Genomic DNA, 13,841 nt, shown 5'->3' with positions numbered 1-13,841 from the left:
TTTCTTGAAATTATCCATCTGTTTATGAAACCTTGAATTACATTAGTCTTTTTGGCAGCTGCAGCACACTGCTGGCTCAAACTTTAGTGGTGGTTCTACTACGACACCTAGATTTCATTCACAGTTACTACTGTTGAGCCAGGTATCACCCTGTCTATATCTGTGGATTTGGTTTTTCTTGCCTCAGTGTAAAACCTTTCCTTTCTGACCACTGAATTTTGTTAGATAAGGCCTAATGTTCAAGTCTTTCATGGTCATTCTGAAACTTGAGCTTATCTTCTAAAGTGTTGGCTGTTCCCCTCAGCTTGGCGCTGCCTTTAAATTTGATGAGTTACCCTGCTATTCATTCATCTAAATTATTTATGAAGATGTTGAAGACTACTGGGCCTAAGTCAGAATTTTGGTTACCCCACTGCATACTTTCTGCCATATAGATGTAGTTCCATTGTGAACTACCTGCTGAGTGTGGTTGGTCAGTCAGTTGCAAATTGATCCAATGGTGGTACTGATTATCCCACTTTGTTCAATCTTTCCAAGTGATAAACTTTGGCAGAGTGTGACTGTCATGTTGGAATTGAACACAATGCAGGCACAATTAAACAAAACTATTGAATTCAAAGCACACTCTTGCCATTGTAAAGATGAATCAACTAATGGTAAATGCTAAATTGATACTAGAAAAGTGTCAATGAAATTCATGGAAGGTTGGGCTTGGGTCTCTTTTGCAATGCAAGAACTCCAAACTGATGTCATATTTAACTCCATCCTCCAGCTTTGTCTGTTCTTCTACATCTACATGATTTATAGCCAAATGCTTTCTTCTTGATTTCTGGTTTATGTTTAAATCCCCCCCCCTGCTCTGATTTTATTTTATAAATAAGTCAAGATTGAGACCATTCTTTATATTCATTCCTAGTCCTATTTTTTCTAATCTTTTGGACTAATAGAAAAGCCCAAAGTCACCCAATTGGCTTTCATGCCTAAGATGGGATCACAGTCTCCTGGTTTCTAGACCAGTATCTTAACCACTACACCAAACTGGCTCTTTATGACTCCATTTGTTATTCATTTCGCTAATGAATCTCTCCCCAAATTCTAACTCTCACTAACAAGGTTCAGTGATTTTGATGAATTTTGACTGCAGCTATGAGCATCTTCAGAGAAGGTTAGTAAACGAGTGTCAAGATGATGGTGACAAAGTCATGTCTCTTTTAAACTGGCAGGTCAAATATGTGCATTCTTGACTGCCACTATTTCTAATGTTGCATAAGCTGCGGTGTGACCCTTTATAGCTTTGGAATATAAAATTAAAATAAACAGGGACTAAAAAAGAAATAAAGAAACAGATCATGAAAGAAAATAGTTCCTTTGTACATTCTCTTCTGCATTAATCTCCTTTTAATCTCTTTTGATCTCATTTTGTCTGTTTCTTTCAATCAGATGCTGGCAAGACACAAGGCAAAACAACTATGAAACAATTATTATGCTTAACCCTTTGCAATCATTATTATTATGGTTATTCTTTGTGATGAAGCCTTTGCTACTTCAAAACTATTGCCTTATAGTGCTGATATCACTACTGTTTTTAAGCAGCTATTGCTTATGAATACTGTGGAGTCCTTTTTTCTTGCAGATATTTCATTACCAAACTAGGTAATATCATCAATGCTATAAGGGAATGAGATTTGCTCTCTATTTATATACAAGTGGCTTTCCCTATTGGTCTTGGTGAGAGTCTTCCTTATTGTCCTTTTTACCAAATTAAATTGTTTTTTATGTTAGCATTTTGTCTGAGTTAGAAGTTCCTTGATTGGGATATTGTTTACGTCTTGATTGTTGGTCGAATGTTCATCTTGGTGTTGGTGTTTGCTCATCTGGTACTTAATTGCCGGTGAGGAAATATTTGGGGCTTTTTTGGTTCCTTTTTGACCCTTTGGTTGTCTCTTTCAATTAATGTATAGATGATTTTATATCTGTGTACCTGATGAAGGCTGATTTGTTTGAGTTCCAAATCCTAGGAATTCTCTAGACTTTTTGAATTTGGCTTGATCTAGGATCCTCCCAGTCTCCCAGTTAAAACTCTGTGTTTTGCAATTCAAAAGTTTCCATCCTGTCTTCTGACTGCTAGTTGATGTTTATGGATGTGGTCTGCAATATGCTATAAACAAGAATCACTTTAAAAGGTACAATAAAAAGGAGAAGTTAAACTTTTCTTCTCCTAAAGTCTTATGACAAAGGCTCTTCTTTTTCCAGGTTTCCAATTCTTTCTGTCTATTCCCGAATTATGCTGTATTTGTAATTCTGCATCATGCACATTTTTTGTATAGACTTTCTCCTAATAATCTTAGTTTAATACCGTTAATATTCTCTCTTTCCAACAAAGATCCCCAACAGGGATTATTCTCCCTAATTTAAATACTTTTGATCAGACTTTCACCTAAAATATGCAAATGTATAATAGGGTGCTCATTTGTTATATATGCTTTTTGATAGCAAATTACATTAGCAGTTAATTGAATCCCAACATTCAGAGCATTGCAATTTTCAGCATATAAATGTGCTTTGTAATAGCATTGCAAAACTCTAGAAAGAATAAATGGGAATTTCTTTTCCCATCCAAAGAAGGTTTAGGAACATAAATGGAATAAATTCATATAAAATCTAAAGGGACATAGTTATTTCGGTCCATACTGCAGTCCTCTTGCTCTGAATGGTAAAGCCAGCTATAAGGTTCACTGTATAGATTATGTAATTTGATGTTGACCCAAGTAGAGTGTTCTCTCAACCTCAGCAACATTAAGCTGTGTAGACTTCAACTCCCAGGATTCCCCAGTCAGCATGCTGAGTTGAGTTGCTGAGGTTGAGATAGACTTCACTAGGAAACACATGACAGACTTCAGGATTAGGGAACAGCTAGGATTATTCCAACTAAAGACATTAATCTTTTAAAAAATAAAAAGAATATATTCCTTTGTGTGTTCTTTGTGCGCTCAATGTACTCTAAGAAGTTTATTTATTGAATGTTTGTTTGGGATTGTAGTATTTCTATATCAACTTTAGTTTTTCTGCCTTTCTGTTCATAATGATAGTTTGAAGATCAGTTAAGAGAATAATTGCACCAATATTGGCAAACTGGATAAACTAGTGACTATGGTAAAAGCTAATATTTCCTTGTTTTCTACTATAGCATTCTTTCTTCCTTTTGGTATAGGGTCTTTTTCTTCAAATACAGGACAAAAGATAGTCCATTCTTACCAGAGTTATGAACATTTGTTGCAGAACTGTTGGTTATTTTACAATGAGAATTTGATATTTGGCTAAAGATTTGCAAAGGTTTTTATTCTATAGACTATTGCATAGTCTAATCTCATAGATTCTGTGAATTTATTATATTAAATATTAATCTGAGATGCAAGTTAGGGTATAAATGAAATAGGTAAATTATAGCTAAATTAATCATTATAACTTTTGTATTAACAAGAAGCCTGTATTAAAATTTGCATGCATGTATATGATCATCTAATACATTTCTTTTCTGTTGTACTATTCCTAGTATGCCTAGTTCAAAGAATTGCATTACAATATTTTATACTAATGTTGCTCTAACTCAGTGGTTCTCAAAGTGGGCAGTACCAACCCCTGGGGAGCGGTGGGATGATTTAGGGGGAGCTAAGAGGCAAGGGGGGGGGGGGTGGCAGGGGGGCCCTAAGAGGCAAGGGGGCAGCAGGGGGGCACTAAGAGGCAAGGAAGGTGGCAGAGGAGTGCTGGAGGTGCAGGGCAGAAGACTCTACTTGGAATGATAGGGCCATAGAAGTGGATATAGTGTGTTGTGTGTAAATAACAAGCCCCAGAAAGGCCATCCAGCCTCCAGCGAGACCTCATACCAGTGATAGGGAAGAAAAGATAGAAACACACACCTATGGGTGCATTTAAAATCAAAGCAGAGTAGCCAACTCGTTTCTTTCCCAAGGCTCTTTCTCCCCGCTTGAGAGCTCCTCCCGAAATCCTTACCAACAAAGCAAGGGCTTTGCCTGGCTATTCCGCTTTGTGCTCCTCTTTCCGCTGCCCTTCCTGCCGCCGGTGCTCGGGCTGCTCCCTGGCACCAGAGAGAAGAGTGCCCTGCCAATCATAAATACAGCAGGGAAGCTATAGAGGTGGGTGGGAAATACATGGAGGAGGAAGGAATCTGTCATACCCGCAAGGGAGATTTGCATGACAGTACATGGAATGGTTTCACTGGAACTCGGGAAGAAATGGGCCATTTCAATACTTAAGGTTTAAATCTAAAAATGAGGGGTTCTAGTTTTGGGGACCACAAGTTCCCCCTATGGCTTGTGCAGACAAAGAGAGGATCAGAGTCTTGAGCTCTTCCTCTACCTGTAACCAGGTTTTTAAAAACAGGGATCCTCCTGGTCCCACATCCTGGAGTTCTGCCTACAGTTTGGGAAATCTCTAATTGCCACGTCTTTGAAAAGTCATTTTTTTCTGGTATCACTTCATCAAGCCCATCCATCACATTAAGAATTTACTGAACAGTGAAGTAGTTACTAAATTTTACTGAGTTTGCTAAGTTACTAGTTACTAAGGTTCTTGATAAATGACTATCAGACTTTGAAAACCTGGTATCACTGGATCATGTTCAACAATTTTGTTGAATTAACATTATCTAAAAAGGTTTCTAAATTGGATTTTGAATAAATGTGCAATTACTTGTTACAGTTTTGAATTTTACTGTTACTATCTTCCTTCTGTCATGCAAATCACCCAGTCACATGACCCCCCCAACTACTCCCACAAAGTCATGCCCACAGAACCAGTAGTAAAAAAAATTGAATTCCACCACTATGTGGGGGGCACTGAGGATCAGTTTGTAGCACCAAGGGGGCGCTGGACTGAAAAAGTTTGGGAACCACTGCTCTAACTTTTTTGTTCTTTGTGTTAGGGACCTTTCCATGTGCATTTTAGGAGTTGTGAATCACTGAGTAACGTTCTGAAAATGGAGGATTTCATCAGAGGTGACCATTCTAATTTACTGAAAACCTGAGAAATCCTGTTACCTATTTAGTGTTTTTTTAAAACCATAAACAGGGTGAAGAATTTAGGGAGATTATTTTTAAGCAAGGCTCACCCAATGAAATTTAGTCCTGGAAATAAATCTGTTTGCTTTGTTTGTTTCGTTCTTTTACAGAACTTTTTTTTACAGAACTTACAATTTGGAACTGTCTACTATGGGAGGTGTCAGTCAAAGATAATAAAAAGTGTCTTCCAACATATAAATAAGAAAAAAAATCAAGGAAACAGTTGATCCACCAAAGAGAGAAGACAGCAAAGAAATAACATGTAGCAGAGAGAAAGCAGAGCAGCTTAAATCATTTTTGCATCGGTCTTCATGCAAAAAGAAATTATAGCGCAACCTATCAAAAACATAACACTAAAAGATTAGAAATAAATGTTAAAATAAACATAAAAAATGGTAACAGAACCCCCCTCTGATCTTGATAAATACAAATCACTGGGACTTTGTGGATTACATCCCAGAGTTCTATAGGAGCTGGCAGATGTCATCTCAGAACCACTGTACCACATCTTTCAAAAATCCTGGAGCACAAGGGAACTACCAGAAGACTGGAAAAGCACTGATGGTTCTCATCTTCAAAAAAAGGGGGGGGGAGCAGATCCAGAAAACTACAGACCAATCAGCCTAACATCAAAATGATAATTAAAAAAAATCTAGAAATGAGTAAAGTAATAACTAGAAGTCAGCATGGGTTTGCTGACAACAGATCACCCCAAACCAATCTTACTTCATTTTTCAACATATTGACTAAACTAGTAGACCAGCAAAATACTGTGGACATAATATATTTAGACTTCAGCAAGGCATTTGACAACCAACTTCTTGGTGAGCTATAAAAAAAAATGGAATAGATAGCATCAGCACCAGATGGATTTGTCCCTGGCTGACAAACTGTACTCAGTAAGTAGTCCTTAATGACATTACATCTACATGGAGGGAAGTAAGCAGTAGGGTACCACAAGGTTCCATCTTAGGCCCAATACCCTTCAATATAAATAAATAACTGCTTGGATGACCTACAAGGTCCCTTCCAACCCTATATCTGTATCAGATAAAAGAGCATATCATGGCTAAATTCAATAATTATAAATTTTTGTATTAACCAGAAGTCTGCATTTTGTACTAATGTTGCTCTAACTTTTTTCTCTTTGTGTTAGGGACCTTTCCATGTGTATTTTATGAGTTGTAAATTGCATGGTAGCCTTCCGAATTTCATCAAGATTTCATCAGAAGTGACCATTCTAAATCATTGAAAACCTGGAAAATACCTATTTAGTGTTTTTTAAAAAAAACCATAAACAGAGAGAAGAATTTAGGGAGATTATTTTGAAGCAGAGGTCACCCAATGAAATTTTGTCCTAGAAATAAATCTGTTTTCTTTGTTTGTTTTGCTTTTTTATAAAATGTATAATTCAGCTTTGGAATTGGCTACTATGAGAGGTGGCGTTGGCTACCAGCTTGGTTGGTTTTACAGAATATAGACCATAGGACTGGGAGAGACTTCAAAGATCTTCTAGTCAAATTCACTGCTCAAAAAGTTTTATACCTTCCCAGTCAAATTTCCAGTAAACTTTTATTCCATTGATTAATTGTTGTCACTGTCAGAAAACATCTCCTTACTTTTAGTTTGGATCTCTCTTTAATAAGTTAATAATCTCTTCACTATGAGATCCCCACAAGTACTGGAAGACAATTATCCTTCTCTTTGATAGGCTGGACATACTTGGGTCCCTTAACTTCTTTTTCCTTCACCAAAGGGTTACACCAATTCATAGAATTCATGGAAATAATCATGCAACCTTACCTGGCCCTATCCACATTTACAAAATGTTGATGTGTCTTGGGATGGCATTTCATTGCCTTTCTGGAGATGGTCCTAATCCTTGAAAAACAAATATAAAACATTTAGCAGAGTAAATCTCATCCATGCCAAGGACCTGTAATAATAAACACACACTCTGACATTTAGCTTTCTCATGGCAGAGATTAGAAAATAACAGGAAAACATATTTACTCTAATCACTTCCGCAAAGGAAACATTTGAACAGAATGAAGAAGCTAAAGCCCTTATTTATATTTTACTGCTGTCCTCTACACAAGGAGATGGCTTTTTTTCTGGTATTTGATGGCATCGTATAGTCTTATCTAATGGCCTAGCTCTTGATCAAAAAATAAGAATCCCAAACATCCCTGAATCACAAAAAGCTTTTCTTAAGATTTTAGATTCATAATTATGATTTCACAAGTTAATGTTCTTCAGATAGACCTTCAACTTTTAAAAAAATAGACGAATGTACTTTGATTTGAATTGTGAGCTTATGGGCATTTTATCACCCTTGAAAGCAGCAAGCATATTGCTGCCAACTATTGTTCATCTCCCACTTGATTATTATAGTGTATTCTAAAGCGGCTTCCCCTGAAGAGTATTGGGAAGCTACAATTGGTCCAGTTTTGGCATGGATAGTTTTGGAGGCTCCTTGGATAGCAAAGGTAAAGGTTCCACACACATGCGTGCTAGTCATTTCTAGCTCTAGGGGCGTTGCTCATCTCCGTTCCTAAGCCAAAGAGCCAGAGCTGTCAGAAAACGTCTCCGTGGTCATGTGGCCGGCATGACTAAATGCCAAAGGCACACAGAGTGCTGTTACCTTTTCACCAAAGTGGTTGCTATTTTTCTATTTGCATTTTTTACATGCTTTTGAACTGCTATGTTGGCAGAAGCTGGGAGAAATAACGGGAGCTCACTCCATTATGCGGTGCTGAACTGCCAACCTTCTGAACGACAAGCTCAGTGTCTTAGCCACTGAGCCACTCTATCTGATCTTTTACTGGGTTCTATTAAGAATGTTAATTATTATCTTTAAAGCCCTTCATGCCATGGATGTAGGCTATCTACAGAATCATCTTTCCCCAATAGGATTGACTTTCCCTACTCACGCTGGTAGAAAGGGGCTGCTGCAGATCCTTCTGCCAATGAATTTCAGCTGGTGGGATCCAGAAGAAGAACATCTTCTGCCATTGCTCCTCCCGTTTAGAACATTTTGCCACAGGAAGTAAGATCCACTCTCTCTTTTATTCCTCAGGCAAAGCCTTAAAATCTGGCTATGCTCACCTTACTCTCCAAATCCTTGGGTTTTTGGGCTTTTTTATTTTAAAAAAGTTTAGTTTAATTGTTTTAGTTTAATGTTCTTATATTTATAATTGTCAAATGTTTGTGTTTTTTAATTTCTAAGCTGGTCAGAGTCATCTTGAACCATGAGATGGGCATAAAATAAATAAAAATAAATGCATAAAATTGTCAAAAAAATACAGTCAATGGTCTGAAGCCTATTTTCATTTATATATTTTGGCCAGATGAGATTTTGAAAAGTTGCAACTCTGGAAGATCGAGAAAAATATTAATTGATATTTTGTATTGTATTATTTTATATTGATAGCCGGTCCGAATCTGATCAAACACTAGTAAGAATTCATATTCAATCCTACTTAGTGGTGATAAAAGCGGCAAAACAGCAACATTTTCCCACTCTTATCATGTCCGCAAATAACTGCCCAGCTGCCCTGTTTAGGGTGACCCACTCCTTACTTAACCAAGGAGCTGGGAAAGACTCCTTGCAGGTAGGGCTGAAGAATTTGTTCAGTATCTGCAAGATAAAATCGCTCAGATCGGGACAGGCTTGGACTCTGACTGGGTAGATTCGGGCCAGTCGATGGGGATGAATCTTGTGGAGACTATCTGGGATGACTTTGATCCTGTGCCCCCCGAGGGCATGGACAGGATTATAGGGAGACTCAGTGCTGCCACTTGTGTGCTGGACCCGTGTCCCTCTTGGCTTCCCGGGAGGTGACACAAGACTGGCTTCAGGCGATTACCAACGCTTCGTTGAGAGAGGGGTTCTTTCCCACCACCCTGAAGGAGGCGGTGGTGAGGCCCCTCCTTAAGAAGCCTTCCCTGGACCCAGCTTCTTTAGCCAACTCTCGTCCGATCTCCAACCTTCACTTTGTAGTGAAGGTTGTTGAGAATTCAGTAGTACGTCAGCTTCCCAAGTCCCTGGATGAAGCTGTCTACCTGGATCCATTTCAGTCGGGTTTCAGGCCCGGATGCAGCACGGAGATGGCATTGGTTGCATTGGTCAATGATCTCTGGCGGGCCTGGGACAGGGGCTGCTCCTCTGTCCTGGTCCTATTAGACCTCTTGGCGGCTTTCAATACCATCGACCATGGTATTGTACAGCGACGACTTGAGGGGTTGGGAGTGGGGGACACTATTTTATGGTGGTTCTCCTCCTACCTGTCCTTCTACCAGTTTGTGTTGACTGGAGGGCAGGGATCGACCCCGAGATGCATCACTTGTGGGGTGATCACTGTTAATTTTAATTCAATTTTTTTAAAAAAATGCCATTGTCAATTTTAATTGGGTTTGGGATATTCTATTTAATTTTTTTTAAATTTGTATTATGTGTTTCTTTTAATGTTGTACACCGCCCTGAGTCCTTGGGAGAAGGGCGGCATATAAATCTAATAAACCTAAACCTAAACCTTATTAGGCAGAATGAAAGAAACAATGGAAAAGAACCAGATAAAAATTAATTTAATCCTATGCAAATTCAATTAATTAAATGCAGAAGGATCATTCCACCTTCTATCAAATTATAAAATGCAGCTTGTTGGAAACGCAGGTGGGGGAATTACTGTAAAGTGTAGGTCATTAGTGGCTACATTTGGCCCTGGTAGAAGAGCGATTGTGAAGCTGAGCCATCAATTCAGGAAGAATTAGCTTTGTGAAATTATTTCTCTGCCAAGCTTTCTTTAAAAAAAACACATTGTTCCTTGGCACATGCTCAGCGGTAGTTCCTGTTGAGTTCAATAGGACTTAACTCTGAGTAAAAACATACCCAGAATCATCATCTATGAATGTAAGCTTTAAGAAACACCAACTATTGATATTTCTTGAGGAATACCTGCAGCCATGAAAACTTCTTCCCCAATTCACTAGGTTTTGCCATTATTGTGTATATACAGCTAGTTTATATTTTAAAATTATTTCAGCCTCAGTGTCATCATTTTATAAGACAGACTCAGGAGTTTTGTCTGATCCATTGTAGTTTGAAAATTGTCACAGCCACAGAAGGTGAGTAGGAGAAATATTTACATCAGCATGCTTATTCACGCATACCCCTCCTTTTTTTGAAATTTTGATTCAAATAAGCTTGGATCATCTTGGTGCTCATTTAAGATCACTAGAAGGTCTGCAAAATGAGAAATGATATAGAATATTTTGATTACCTTCTACCTCATCCCCTGTACCAAACTGTATGAATGAAAATTGAAAATTTCTCTTGATGTTACAGGTAGTTCCCAAAATATGATCACAATAAAGTCCCACATTTCTGTTGTTAAGTAAGATAGTTGTTAAATGAATTTCCCCCCATTTTATGACTTTTCTTGCCTCAGTTGTTAAGTGAATGACTTCTGTTGATAAGTTAGTAACCTGGTTGTTCAGTGAATCTGGCTTCCCCATTGATTTTGCTTATCAGAAGGTTGCAAAAGGGAATCGCATGATCTTGGCACACAGCACCAGTCATAAGTATGAACTGGTTGCCAAGCATCTGAATTTTGATCACTTGACCATGGGGATGCTGGAAAGGTTGTAACTGTGAAAAATGGTCATACGTCACTTTCTCAGTGCCCTTGTAACTTTGAACAGTCACTAAATGAACTGTTGTAAGTCAAGGACTACCTGTGTTGTTCTTTAGTGTAGGAGAATAATGTTGAAGGACAACCTGTCTTCTACTACCTGTAGAAGAAGACACATTGCAACATTCAGAAAAAGTTAAACATCACAGTAAAAATTATTTCCAACAATTTTCTTTCTGAAAAGTATTTGTTCCTTTTATAATGAAGTTAGATTATTTCAACAATTAATAGAAAGCAATCAGGTAATGGATTTCTACTATCCAGATGAATAACTGGGATACAGTACCAGTTTCCCAGTTGAAATGACAGTAAGAAACCAGTGATTATCAAAGGATGACTGGAAAGATGGAAGAAGACTCATCATTTATTTTCCGCCCCGGTGTTGCTGCTCAAGAGTTGAGGAGAAATCATAAATCCTGGTGGGCAGTGCTTACATTGCTATATTGAATGCTATTTCTGCTGACTGCTTGCAATTTGGCAGTTCAAATTTCACCAGGATCAAGACTGACTCAGCCTTCCATCCTTCCGAGGTTGGTAAAATGAGGTCCCAGATTATCGGGGCAAGAGGTTGATCCTGTAAACTGCTTGGAGAGGGCTGTAAAGCATTGTGAAGTGATATAGAAGTCTTAGTGCTATGGCTACTGCTACAAGAAAGGGATCAAGGCTATGCCAAAATGACTTTTACATATATGGAAATTGTCAGGGAATTGGACAGCAGGTGTCATGCTAAATAAATATATTTTACATAGATGTATACAGAAAACTAGATATTCACACAAACAGGAGCCTCATGAGGTAAATCACAGAGTACACAGATCTGAGGGCGATCTGGCTGCGACATCTGTCACCCCATTGATCTCCAAGGTTGATTCGGCTGATCTGGCTGGCTAGGCGGGTGTCCCCTTCCTCCCTCACCGCTCCATGTGCATCCCTCCTGAAGCTGTGTGCTCGGTGGAAGAGGACGACCATCCCAGATAGAAGGAGTGTACCGATCCTGGGCTCCCCTGCTAGAACCTCCAAACAAGCTCAAGATATTCAGGCAAACAGGAGCCTCATCAGGTAAATCACAGAGCACACAAGGCACACAGTAAAAAAAAGGGGGGGGAGAGAGACTTTCCCTCCTCCTTCACACTCATAGCAACCAATCACATGCAGATTGCCTCATGCAAGAACAATCGACTTTAACTGTCTGCTATGGCTCATTGCTCAACCCCACAGCTCCAGTTACTAAATTTTAATGTCTTAAAAAACAAAAAACAAAGATACACTTCTAAATAGGAGACTAATCTCTGTAGCATCAAACAAGCCACGTGGTCTTCAGAGGAAAAAGTTTCCCATCCCTGAAGGAAGTTCAAGGATTGCCAGTCAGCTGCTATTGAGAAGAGCAAGTATATCATAGCAACTAAGGTGTTGAATTTGGATTGGGGTGATCCAACTCTTCACTTATCATCAACCATGGATCACTGTTAGCTGGTGTCTTATTCCAATCTATCTCAAATGGAAATAATTGTAGAGATATAAAATGTCAGAGGAACCGAGAATTGTTCTAGCTATTCTGCTGTTGTTCAATAAAGTCAGTTGCATTTTAAACCGTTTCTGTTCTCATCAGTCACTCAGTTCTGAGCAATTAGTTATTCCCCTTTCTTATTTTATTCTGTACTAGTTTTAATATTTATAAGCTTCCCAGAATCATCTCTGCACAAGATGGGCAGCTCATAAATAATAATAAAATTAATTCAGAAAAATAAAATAAATAAAATAAAAGTTAGCAAGGATGAACACTCCAGAATCTAATGTATATTATCAAATACATTCATGGTAGCGCAACATCTTCTTCATCGTAAAATTTACCATGTTGTTAAGAATGTCGTTGATACATTCAAAGCAATCTGATTTAAGACTATGAGAATCTGATATCCCTCATTTCCAAATTATAAGACACTTGAAGTTTTATATCACTTTTTAAGATGACAGAAAGACAAGGAAGAGATGGAATGTGTGCTTTTAAATAGCATTTTGTTGCTAAATGTTGCAGGTGGTAGCTTTAACTGACCAAGTAAGTTACTCTTGCCAACTGATCCAGTCAGAGAAAGCACCTAATCCTTCAGGAGAAAAGCTGTTCCATTTGGGTAGTAAAATAGGATTTCACAGATGGCTGTGAAATCTGGAACTGCAGAAAAATAAAAACAGATATTTTGGAATTGAGTACTTGAGTCCTAAGAACCAGGACACAAGTGAGCAATTTTAGTGCTTCTGTTGGAGAAGCTTTTTCCACTACAGAACAGAAATAGAAGTGGAAGGATGAGGCTCTGGAAAACCAAGTCCTCTAATGTCTGAAAGTACAATTCTCCCGCTGTCTCCTTTGCAGTCTGAGAAATTAGGGAGCATCCATTTTGAGCCTCTTGCTCCACCTACTATGCAGCTATGGGCCATATTGTATCTTATATTACTGTTCCCTCGCTTTGCCCAGTCTTTTTCAGGATCATTCCTGCACACCATTACTCTTTCTGATTCAAAGGACAGTGTGAAATTCATGTGCTCTGTCTGGAAACATATCTACCATTAATATCAAATTGTCTCATTTAGAATTTTCAAAGCAAAGGTAGTACTATGTAATATCATCATCCCTTCCTATTCTCTTGGATCTTATCTTGGGTGTCAGCAGAACAAAGTGTGTGAAAGAAGATCTGGCACCAAAACCACAAAGATTACTGACTTTATGTTGGCAAAATCCACATAACTGGTGAGCTTCATTTACTGTAGCTGTTATTGCTCCTAAATCCTCTGGCCAAATATGATATGAAAAACTGTCAAACATTGTTACCAATGCATTAAAAATATGTCTGATACTGCAGGGTAGTGTTCACTTCTGATTTACAGCTGAAGAGCTTCTGTGGTCATGTGCCCAGCATGACTATATGCAGATAGAAGACAAATAAATAGCAAGTATTTAAGGATGCAGTTGAGACTCTTGCATAGTAGATGTCAGGGTTGCTACACATACGAAGATCGTTTAAAAAGACACTATTATTTAAAAATCTAAATGTTTAAAACTGCTGTCTTTTAATGG

Source organism: Thamnophis sirtalis, unplaced genomic scaffold, assembly GCF_051295495.1.
Source record: "Thamnophis sirtalis isolate CommonGarterSnake01/CBP01778 unplaced genomic scaffold, rThaSir2_p1.2 scaffold_2, whole genome shotgun sequence".
In the NCBI taxonomy this organism is placed as follows: Eukaryota; Metazoa; Chordata; class Lepidosauria; order Squamata; family Natricidae; genus Thamnophis; species Thamnophis sirtalis.
The sequence above is the reverse complement of the archived record's forward strand: the minus strand, read 5'-3'. Positions refer to the sequence as shown.